Source organism: Macrobrachium nipponense, chromosome 6 (genome assembly GCF_015104395.2).
Source record: "Macrobrachium nipponense isolate FS-2020 chromosome 6, ASM1510439v2, whole genome shotgun sequence".
Lineage (NCBI taxonomy): Eukaryota > Metazoa > Arthropoda > Malacostraca > Decapoda > Palaemonidae > Macrobrachium > Macrobrachium nipponense.
In genome coordinates, this window is record NC_061108.1 from 1,268,212 (window position 1) to 1,280,083 (window position 11,872).

Sequence of the window (11,872 nt, forward strand, 5' to 3'; positions counted from 1 at the left end):
TGGGATCATGGCTGGCTATAACAGTAAATGATGAAGGGCCCTTATGTAGTTTTGAATGGTAGCCGACTGTTTTGTGGACATAACCATTAGCATAATAGTACTCTTAACAGAGTAATCACTGTGATGTGTCCTCCACTCATTACTTATACTGTCTTCTTCTTTTGTCCTCAGCTTTGCCCATTTCTATATGGGGTTGCCGTTTCCTATCAGCCTTCTCCACCTTCCTTTGTTCAATGCATCTCTCCTTAATTAAATTTGCTATTTTATCCTTTCATCTGAAAACCTTGGCCTTCCTCTTTTTCTCTTATTTGCACCTCTTTGCTTATAATAACCCTTTTACACACATGATCATCTGATCTCCGCATGACCCGACGAAACCGATGTATAGTCTTCTTTTCTGAGCCTTCTTCTATACTTTCTCTGCCTTAATTGTTCCTATAATAAATTAATTTTTGATCCTATCTCTTCTTGTGACTCCAAACATCCATTCTTTTATTCTTGTATACTGTACCGATGCAATAGAAATATTGCTGGTAGAGAAAAGGAAGAGTTAAATGTACCCTGGAGATGTATTATGTCATTGGTAATTGGGCAGCCTTACATTTATGTTAATTGATATTCAATTGTAAGTAAACAAGTAATGATTGCTTACCTGACTGCAAATAATTCATTATCATAATTCTCACACAGAAGATAATTTGTAATCTTATTAAGAGCTTAGCCGACGACTCGAAAGAGATTTTTGGCCACATTTATTAATTTGTTGATCAAGTAATATATATATATATATATATATATATATATATACTATATATATATATATATATATATATTATTACTATAGGCGAGTTCTTCTTTCTGGATTTCTCATTACCTTCTTGTACTTCTTTCAAATAATCACCATATTTTATGGAAGCTTGAATTCCAAGCCAATTGTCCCTGCGGTAGGCTTGTTCCGTATGAATAGGGTTCATCTTCTGAATAATAATAATAATAATAATAATAATAATAATAATAATAATAATAATAATAATAATAATGTGTGGCGCCGTGGCAGAGTGGGTTAGGTCGTCAATGGACTGGTTAAGCAACATTGGGGCTGGTCAGTCGTTGGATGGGTGACCGCTCTCCTCGGCGTGATTTCCTTGGGAAAGGATCTTTACCATAATTTCCTCAGTCTACTCAGCTGTAAATGAGTACCTATTCCTGATGGGGTAGGGTACAGCTATGGGTTAAATAGCAAAAACTCAGCAATGATGTTCAGAAATGAAGGAATAAACGACGTAAATGGAACCTATGGCAACAGAGGAGCTTCGTCCGGAAGCCAGGTATTCAACCCAATTGAAGGGGAAGACGGTCAGGTACTTGGAGGTCGTCATCCAGTAACTGACCACCACAACGACAGTAACCAACAGCCTGAGATTGGAGGTACAGAAGCAAACCAAAGAAAGAAATGGACAAGAGAAGAAAATAAGGAAATATGGAGATGCTACATCAGAAGCAACCCGACGGAGAGAGGATATAGAAGAAGGTTCGTCAACCTATGGAATGAGAGGAATAACACCCCCCAAACAGAGCAGAGGCTGGCAGACCAAGTAAGGAACATAAAGAAAAGGAACTGGCTCTCCCCAACAGAAAGAGAAGAACTGGAAAGGGAAATGTCACACGACAACGAATTACACTACGACGAACTGAGAGACGTTGCCACAGAAGACGACAGGGATGATGAGGTATTAAACAACGACACACGAAGAAACACCGACGATGTAACAGAGAGGACGGAATGGGTAGAAAAAATTAGACAATGGATGGAGCCAGATACAGAGAGAACAAAGATCCCCTCCATGAAAGCCTACAACACCAAGAAATTAAGAGAGAAAACAAGTGAGGTCAATGAAATAATGGGCATACATAATACACACCACCAGTATCACAGAAACAAATAACTTGGCATATGCAGGAGCAAGATTAGTAGCAGAACTGATGGGGATTCGAATACCAACACCACCAGCACAACCAACCCAACAGAAACCAAAACAGCAACCTCCTTGGAAAAGGCGCCTGGAAAAGCAAATCATGGTGATGAGATCTGACTTGAGTAAACTGAAAGAGATGGCAAAAAAAAGGTTAAGAAGCAAGAAAACAAGGGAGGAACTCAACGAGAAATACAAAGTACAAGAGAGGGGACTAAACAACACAATAGAAGATGTAAAACAGAGGCTTAAGGCCAAAGCACATAAGATCCAACGGTACATGAACAGGAATAAGGGATACCAACAGAAACTATTCGGAACCAACCAGGAAAGACTATACAGCCAACTAAGAGGGGAAGACAACCACCAAGAAATTCCTGAAGCCGAGCCAAGTAAGAGACTCTGGGAAAACATATGGAGCAATCCGGAATCACACAACAAACATGCAACATGGCTCCAGGAGGTCAAGGAAGAAGAAACAGGGAGAATAAAACAAAGATTCACAGACATCACGACAGACACAGTCAGTCACTAACTAAAAAATGGCCAAACTGGAAAGCCCCAGGTCCCGATGAAGTCCATGGATACTGGCTCAAAAACTTCAAGGCCCTACACCCACGAATAGCAGAACAACTCCAGCATTGTATCTCAGATCACCATGCACCCAAATGGATGACCACAGGAAGAACATCCTTAGTACAAAAAGACAAGAGTAAGGGAAATATAGCCAGTAACTACAGGCCTATCACCTACCTACCAATAATGTGGAAGTTACTAACAGGTATCATCAGTGAAAGGCTATACAATTAACTAGAGGAGACAAACACCATCCCCCACCAACAGAAAGGCTGCAGAAGGAAGTATAGGGGCACAAAAGACTAGCTCCTGATGGACAAAATGGTAATGAAGAACAGTAGGAGAAGGAAAACCAACCTAAGCATGGCATGGATAGACTATAAGAAAGCCTTCGACATGATACCACACACATGGCTAATAGAATGCCTGAAAATATATGGGGCAGAGGAAAACACCATCAGCATTCTCAAAAATGCAATGTGCAACTGGAATACAATACTTACAAGCTCTGGAATAAGACTAGCAGATGTTAATATCAGGAGAGGGATCTTCCAGGGCGACTCTTCGTAGTAGCCATGATTCCCATGACAAAAGTACTACAGAAGATGGATGCCGGGTACCAACTCAAGAAAAGAGGCAACAGAATCACCATCTGATGTTCATGGACGACATCAAGCTGTATGGTAAAAGAATCAAGGAAATAGATACCCTAATCCAGACTGTAAGGATTGTATCTGGGGACATCAGGATGGAGTTTGGAATAGAAAAATGCGCCTTAGTCAACATACAAAAGGGCAAAGTAACGAGAACTGAAGGGATAAAGCTACCAGATGGGAGCAACATCAAACACATAGATGAGACTGGATACAAATACATGGGAATAATGGAAGGAGGAGATATAAAACACTAAGAGATGAAGGACACGATCAGGAAAGAATATATGCAGAGACTCAAGGCGATACTCAACGCCGGAAATATGATAAAAGCCATAAACACATGGGCAGTGCCAGTAATCAGATACAGCGCAGGAATAGTGGAATGGACGAAGGCAGAACTCCGCAGCATAGATCAGAAAACCAGGAAACATATGACAATACACAAAGCACTACACCCAAGAGCAAAAACGGACAGACTATACATAACTCGAAAGGAAGGAAGGAGAGGACTACTAAGTATAGAGGACTGCGTCAACATCAAGAACAGAGCACTGGGGCAATATCTGAAAACCAGTGAAGCGAGTGGCTAAAGATGCATGGAGAAGGACCAATAAAAAAGTAGACGAGCCTAGAAATATACAGACAGGAGGATGACTGACAGAACAGAGGACTGGCACAACAAACCAATGCACGAACAATACATGAGACAGACTAAAGAACTAGCCAGTGATGACGCATGGCAATGGCTACAGAGGGGAGAGCTAAAGAAGGAAACCGAAGGAATGATAACAGCGGCACAAGATCAGGCCCTAAGAATAAGATATGTTCAAAGAACGATACACAGAAATAACATCTGTCCCATATGTAGGAAGTGCAATACGAAAAATGAAACCATAAACCACATAGTAAGCTGAAATGCCCGCACTTGCACAGAACCAGTACAAAAAGAGGCATGATTCAGTGGCAAAAGCCCTCCACTGGAGCCTGTGCAAGAAAACATCAGCTACCTTGCAGTAATAAGTGGTAGCAACCAACATGAGGGAGTGATAGAAAACGATCAGGCAAAGATCCTCTGGGACTATGGTATCAGAACGGATAGGGTGATACGTGCAAACAGACCAGACGTGACGTTGATTGACAAAGTCAAGAAGAAAGTATCACTCATTGATGTCGCAATACCATGGGACACCAGAGTTGAAGCGAAATAGAGGGAAAAATGGATAAGTATCAAGATCTGAAAATAGAAATAAGAAGGATATGGGATATGCCAGTGGAAATCGTACCCATAATCATAGGAGCACTAGGCACGATCCCAAGATCCCTGAAAAGGAATCTAGAAAAACTAGAGGCTGAAGTAGCTCCAGGACTCATGCAGAAGAATGTGATCCTAGAAACGGCGCACATAGTAAGAAAAGTGATGGACTCCTAAGGAGTCAGGATGCAACCCGGAACCCCACACTATAAATACCACCCAGTCGAATTGGAGGACTGTGATAGAGCAAAAAAAAAAAAAAAAAAAAAAAACAAAAAAAAAAAAAAAAAAAATAATAATAATAATAATAAACTAAATGAACTGTGTGAATTCAACAAACTGAATTACGAAATTTATAACGGGGAATTTTCTGCTACACTATAAACTGGAAAGTTTATAGTGTAGCTTCCGATTTATTGTAAATATATATGAGTATGTTTTAAATCATTCATTCGCTCACCTGCTAATGAATTCGAATTTCTGGTTGAGCTCGTAAAGTTCTGCTCTCTCATGGAAATTATTTACTCTGCGACCGAAATATAGATTTCATCGGCAAAATTCACATCCCGGGGAAACTGGAGTATGCGAATAAAATTATATATATATATATATATATATATATATATATATATATATATATATATATTTATATATATATATATATATATATATATATATATATATATATATATATATATATATATATATATATATATAATTACGGTCTTTCAACAACGTAATGAGTTTTCGTATTTCATTTTAAAGTGTAACAAAACCCATATACTCATATGGTTTCCTTCACTGCTCAAGCGCAATATATTATGAACAGGTTTACTTGTATAAGAAGTCTTGATCAAGGCCTTTTATTAAGACAAATTTCGTATAATTATTTTATTTCTATTTATTTATTTATTGTGGGGAGGGCGTGTTGCTTATTTTTTAAACAATTCCTGTTTGGACTTTGAAATAAACTTACCATCCGGTTTGGTTGCTACAGCTGAAAACATAATTCGCTTCATAATATGCAAAAGGACTCAACGAAAGCTTTAAAAGCTTTATAAATTTCTGCGTTGAAAAGTTATTTAATTTGTAAACAAATAGTTGATATGATGATTGATTCTACTCTGATTTATGAAGCCCACTCAAAAACGGGTTATAAACATTTTTTATTTTTTTATGTTAAATAATAGTCTAAAATTTGTCATCAGTTCTCTTGAAGAATCGTTCCAGCCAACTTTTCCTTCCTCCGACCCAAAGACCAAGAGGCTCCAATCTTGCCTCGCCTCATTTGCTGGCTAAAAATTAGGAAAAGGCAGAAAGTTTTCAAATTCGTAATTATGGACTGAAAGGAAGTGAGGACATTGTCGTTTCTTGCCATTTTCAGTTTGCGTTGCTCCGAGTAGTATGACGTTCATGCAGGTTATTCATATTATTGTTAATTTTTATCATTTAATTTTCAGGAATTTTTGCCGTACTTTGTTATTGCTTTGCTAGGTAAGCATGCTTGTCAATCTGTCTGTCTCTTGTTATTTTTCAGTGACTCATAAATTAAAACATAAGGATTTAGGTGAAAATATTTTTAAATAACAGTGAGGTAAGCGCTTGCCAATATGCAGATTCTTGTTGTGAGTGGTCGCAAAAATAATGGTCTTGTAGTGAGCCATATATTTAGCAAATTTTGTATTTCCATGCTATATCTGCTTCCGAGAAGTGCAATCGCAATTATCACCATTCTGTGCATACTTGAAAAACCGTAAACAAGAAAATCAAATTAATTGTGACTTACTATCCTAATGGAAATGCGGCCGGTTCCCTTCGTTGCAAATAAATAGATCAAATGAAATAAAAAAAATAAATTAAAAAAAAATAAAAATTAAAATAAATACATAAATAAATGAATTCGTATATCGGTATTATAACTTTCTATTGCCCCGCATTCTAGTAGTATCTTTGTCCGTGGTGACTATCTGTTCAGGCCTTCTAACAGTAAACCATTTTTGGGCAACTTACGGGCGTTGACCATTTTAGGGGACCACTACGGTTACTTGTTTTATTGGCCATCTTCCATGTATAATTTCCGGTGGCCGCCTCAGTGCCCATCTATTTAAGCTACTTCAGTGACTCATTTTTTGGGTGGCCACAACAGTATAATGTGGCCATCGTAATGATCACGTATAGCTGACCAATAATTTGGGCCACTAATAGTGACCAAATATTTGGGTGTAATTCAGTGACCAAGTTTTGGAACCCACATACAGTGACCATTTTTTGGGTTTTTGGCCACTACAGTAATAACTTTTTGGGCGAAGTAATAAGACCATTATTTTAGGCCAACTACAGTGACCACTTTTTAGGGCCCACTACTGGATTGTCCATTGTTGGAACCAGAAGGTTACTTTTTTTACCATATATGTGACAATTTTTTCTTCAATACGTTGAATCTTTTTTAACCACTATAGTGACCATATTTTGGCCCAATACGAGTGGACAATAATTTGGTCATCAATGTTCCGCCGTATATATATTTATATATATATATTAATATATTATAATTACAAATTATACATACATATTAATATATTATATATATATTATATATATATATATAATATATACTATATATATATATTCTTAATATAATTAATTATATTATAATATATTATATATATAATTACTATCTATCATTATATAATTCTATCTAATATTAATATATATATGATAGTTAAATAATATTAATATATATTATATATATATTTATAAATAATCATATACATTATATAAATATATATCTATACCTAATTATATTATATTATATAAATTATATATAGATATATATATTATCTATATTATCTATATAATATTATATATAATAATATATAATATATATTATATTAAGTATATAATTTAATATATAATTATATATTTATTATTATATATATATGATATATAGTATAAATATATATAGTATATCTATTACATATATTGATATATATGAATAATATATTAATAATATTATAATAATCTGATATCCAATATATATATAACTATAATATTGTTATATATATATATTTATTACAATACACCGGTTACATTTTGTATGCTGATAAACCTTAAGCCACAAAAGAAATTAAATTAAATTCAATATCAAAATTCACTCATTTTCCTCTGTATAAACCGCTGGAGGCGAACTTATAAGTGGATAAAAGGTAAGAATGTTGAAACAGGGAATAAGTCCGTATAAAATAAATGGTTAGTGCCGGTCAGTGCTCCTCACGCTGTTTAGGCGTTAATTTAAGGTCTTTTTCTAAGCGTCCTTTCGGCCCCTAGGCTGCAACCCTTTTACTTCTTTTACTATACCTCCTTTCATATTCTCTTTCTCCCATCTTACTTTGCACCGTCTAACAATTGTTTTGTAGTGGAAGTGCGAGGATTTCCTCCTGTTACACCTTTCAGACATTTTTACTCTCAGTTTCCCTTCCATCGCTGAATGACCTAAATCTTATAATATTCCTATAAAGAAGAAGAACTAGAAATAGAAACATGAAACGATGACGCAATCTTTTCCCGGGAGGAATTATTCCTCCTTTCTGAAACTTTTTTTCTTTCCTGTGTCTTATACCAACTTCGGCAGAAGGAGCTGTCTGCGAGATTGGTGCCCAAACTTTGGGTTCTCTTGTCCTCTTGTCCTCCTGGTCCTTGCGTTGTGGGGGTGGGGTTTGGGGGGAAGAAAACAGATAATTCTGATATGAAAGTTGGCTGGAATGTTTTTCCGAGTGACTGGTGATGCATTATATGCTCTTGTGGAGTTTGTTGCCTGTGTGCTTTACAGTAAGGCTGGAGTGTCTGCGGTGTATTCCCCCTAGATTCCTTATTTTTATTATTATTATTATTATTATTATTATTATTATTATTATTATTATTATTATTATTATTATTATTATTATTATTATTGTTATTTTTTTTTTTTTTTTTGCTCTATCACAGTCCTCCAATTTGACTGGGTGGTATTTATAGTTTGGGGTTTCGGGTTGCATCCTGCCTCCTTAGGAGTCCATCACTTTTCTTACTATGTGTGCCGTTTCTAGGATCACACTCTTCTGCATGAGGCCCGGAGCTACTTCAGCCTCTAGTTTTTCTAGATTCCTTTTCAAGGATCTTGAGGGAAATCGTGCCTAGTGCTCCTATTGATTATGGGTACGATTTCCACTGGCATATCCCATATCCTTCTTATTTCTATTTTCAGATCTTGATACTTTATCCATTTTTTAACCCTCTCTTTCTCTTCAACTCTGGTGTCCCATGGTATTGCGACATCAATGAGTGATACTTTCTTCTTGACTTTATCAATCAACGTCACGTCTGGTCTATTTGCACGTATCACCCTATCCGTCCTGATACCATAGTCCCAGATGATCTTTGCGTGATCGTTTTCTATCACTCCCTCAGGTTGGTGCTTGTACCACTTATTACTGCAAGGTAGCTGATGTTTCTTGCACAGGCTCCAGTGGAGGGCTTTTGCCACTGAATCATGCCTCTTTTTGTACTGGTTCTGTACAAGTGCCGGGCATTCACTTCCTATGTGGTTTATGGTTTCATTTTTCGTATTGCACTTCCTACATATGGGAGAGATGTTATTTCCGTGTATTGTTCTTTGAACATATCTGGTTCTTAGGGCCTGATCTTTTGCCGCTGTTATCATTCCTTCAGTTTCCTTCTTTAGCTCTCCCCTCTGTAGCCATTGCCATGTGTCATCGCTGGCTAGTTCTTTAGTCTGTCTCATGTATTGTCCGTGCATTGGTTTGTTGTGCCAGTCCTCTGTTCTGTCTGTCATTCTCCTGTCTCTGTATATTTCTAGGTCTTCGTCTACTTTTATTAGTCCTTCTTCCCATGCACTCTTTAGCCACTCATCTTCATTGGTTTTCAGATATTGCCCCAGTGCTCTGTTCTCGGTGTTGACGCAGTCCTCTATACTTAGTAGTCCTCTCCCTCCTTTCTTTCGTGTTATGTACAGTCTGTCCGTATTTGCTCTTGGGTGTAGTGCTTTGTGTATTTTCATGTTTCCTGGTTTTCTTATCTATGCTGCGGAGTTCTGCCTTCGTCCATTCCACTATTCCTGCGCTGTATCTGATTACTGGCACTGCCCATATGTTTATGGCCTTTATCATATTTCCGGCGTTGAGTTTTGACTTGAGTATCGCCTTGAGTCTCTGCATATATTCTTTCCTGATCGTGTCCTTCATCTCTTGATGTTTTATATCCCCTCCTTCCATTATTCCCAGGTATTTGTATCCTGTCTCATCTATGTGTTTGATGTTGCTCCCATCTGGTAGCTTTATCCCTTCAGTTCTTGTTACTTTGACACTGTGTAGCATAAGCTTTGAAATGAAGAAACAACTCCACAGTGATACATTTAAAAAATAATCTGTACTGAGATTTATTTCATCCAAGGTTAAAGTTATAACCATGATCGTGCTTCTGAGACTACCGAAAGATAGATCTTTTTGTTGTTGACCCTGATTATAGTACGTTGTAGCGGCTGTACAGATAACTCAATTGGGCCAGAGAAACTTCGGCGTATTTTTTACTTGTTTAGATTACCTTATTGTATGAAAAGTAATACGTGTTTTTATACGAAGTACATTTGGAATACGTTCTTGTAGAGAGTTTAATCATTAAAACAGAAATATTATAACATAGTGTACTGTTTTATATTTTGTAAATTAATAACTCCATATTTAGAGAATTCACGTTAACTTCTGAACGTCATGTTTATGAATTTCGAAAGAAAAAATTCCGTAAGATTATCTATATAAATATGCAAACTCTTCCACATAGATATGATGTCCCAAACATTACTGCATGTGTCTAACACTCAAAAAATATATTCGACAAATATTTTCAATGATTCCTCTCTCTCTCTCTCCTCTTGCTCTCTCGGTCTCTCTCTCCTCTCTCTCTCGGGTCGTCCGGAGGGCCAAAATTCTGTTACTATTTTATCGAAACCAGTGATATTGGTAATGTTGCTGGAAATGACAGCTATCAAATCCTAGTGCCATATGCCACCGCTCCCAGTAGCCCATATCATATATAGATATTTTACTGCAGATGGAGAGCCTATTCTTCTATATATATTATATATATATAATATATATATATATATAATATATATATATATATAATATATGCATATATGCATAATATATATATATATATATATATATATATATATATATATAATATATTATATATACATATATAATAATGCATATATATATATATATATGTTAATATTAATAAATATATATTAATTATATATATTATTTATATATATAATTTATATATATTATTATATATATATCATATATATATATATATATATATATTATATATATATATATATATATATATATATATATATATATATTATATATATATACATATACTAATTATATATTATATATTCTATAATGAAATTAATATATATATATATTTATATATATATATATTATTATATTATATATTATATATATATTATATATATTATATTATATATTATATATATTATATACATATACACACAGACACATATATGAATATATATATACTATATACTATATATATACGTATACGTGTGTGTATGACAACAGAAGATTGCTAAAAACTTCGCTTCGTTATAATTCAAGCTGTATAATCCCCTTAAGACAAAAAATAGGCATTAAGAATCAATCATATCACCTATTTTACCGTACAGCAAGAACAAGCTATCGCAGCCAGTGATGAACACGAAATGATAAAAATCAATAATAATAATGATAATAAAAATCTAATGGACGTCGTAATATATTTCAAGCAAGCAGACCAAAACGGCCTAAATTAATGCCTTCACTCCCTTCACTCCTAATCCGTAATTGGAAACTTTCTGCCTTCTCTGAATTTTGGCAGCAACTGAGGTCCAAGATTGGAGCGCAAACTTTGGCCTCTTGGTCTTGGGTCGGGGACGAAAGCGATAATTCTGACGTGAAAGTTGGCCGGAATGATTCCCAAATGGCTGATGACAATTTAGACTATTTACATAAAAGTTTAGTACCTGCTTTGGCTGCTTCATAAATCGGGTAGAATCATCATATATCTATTGGATTGCAACTAACAACTTTCAACAAGCAACTATTTATGGATTTTTCGAAGGTTTTACCTTTTATTTTGCATATAAACAAGTGTTTTCATGGCAGACTCCATCAAGCCAATTTGTCAAAACGTAGTGTTTAAGAAAATATGCAAAAGAGAATAATTCTTTTTTCTTAAAAGAAAAGGAAATGCCAGACTTCTTATATAAGTCAGCCTGTTCATGATATATGTAAATATTATACATATACATATACTTATTTATTTATATAAATATAGATATATTAGGTGGA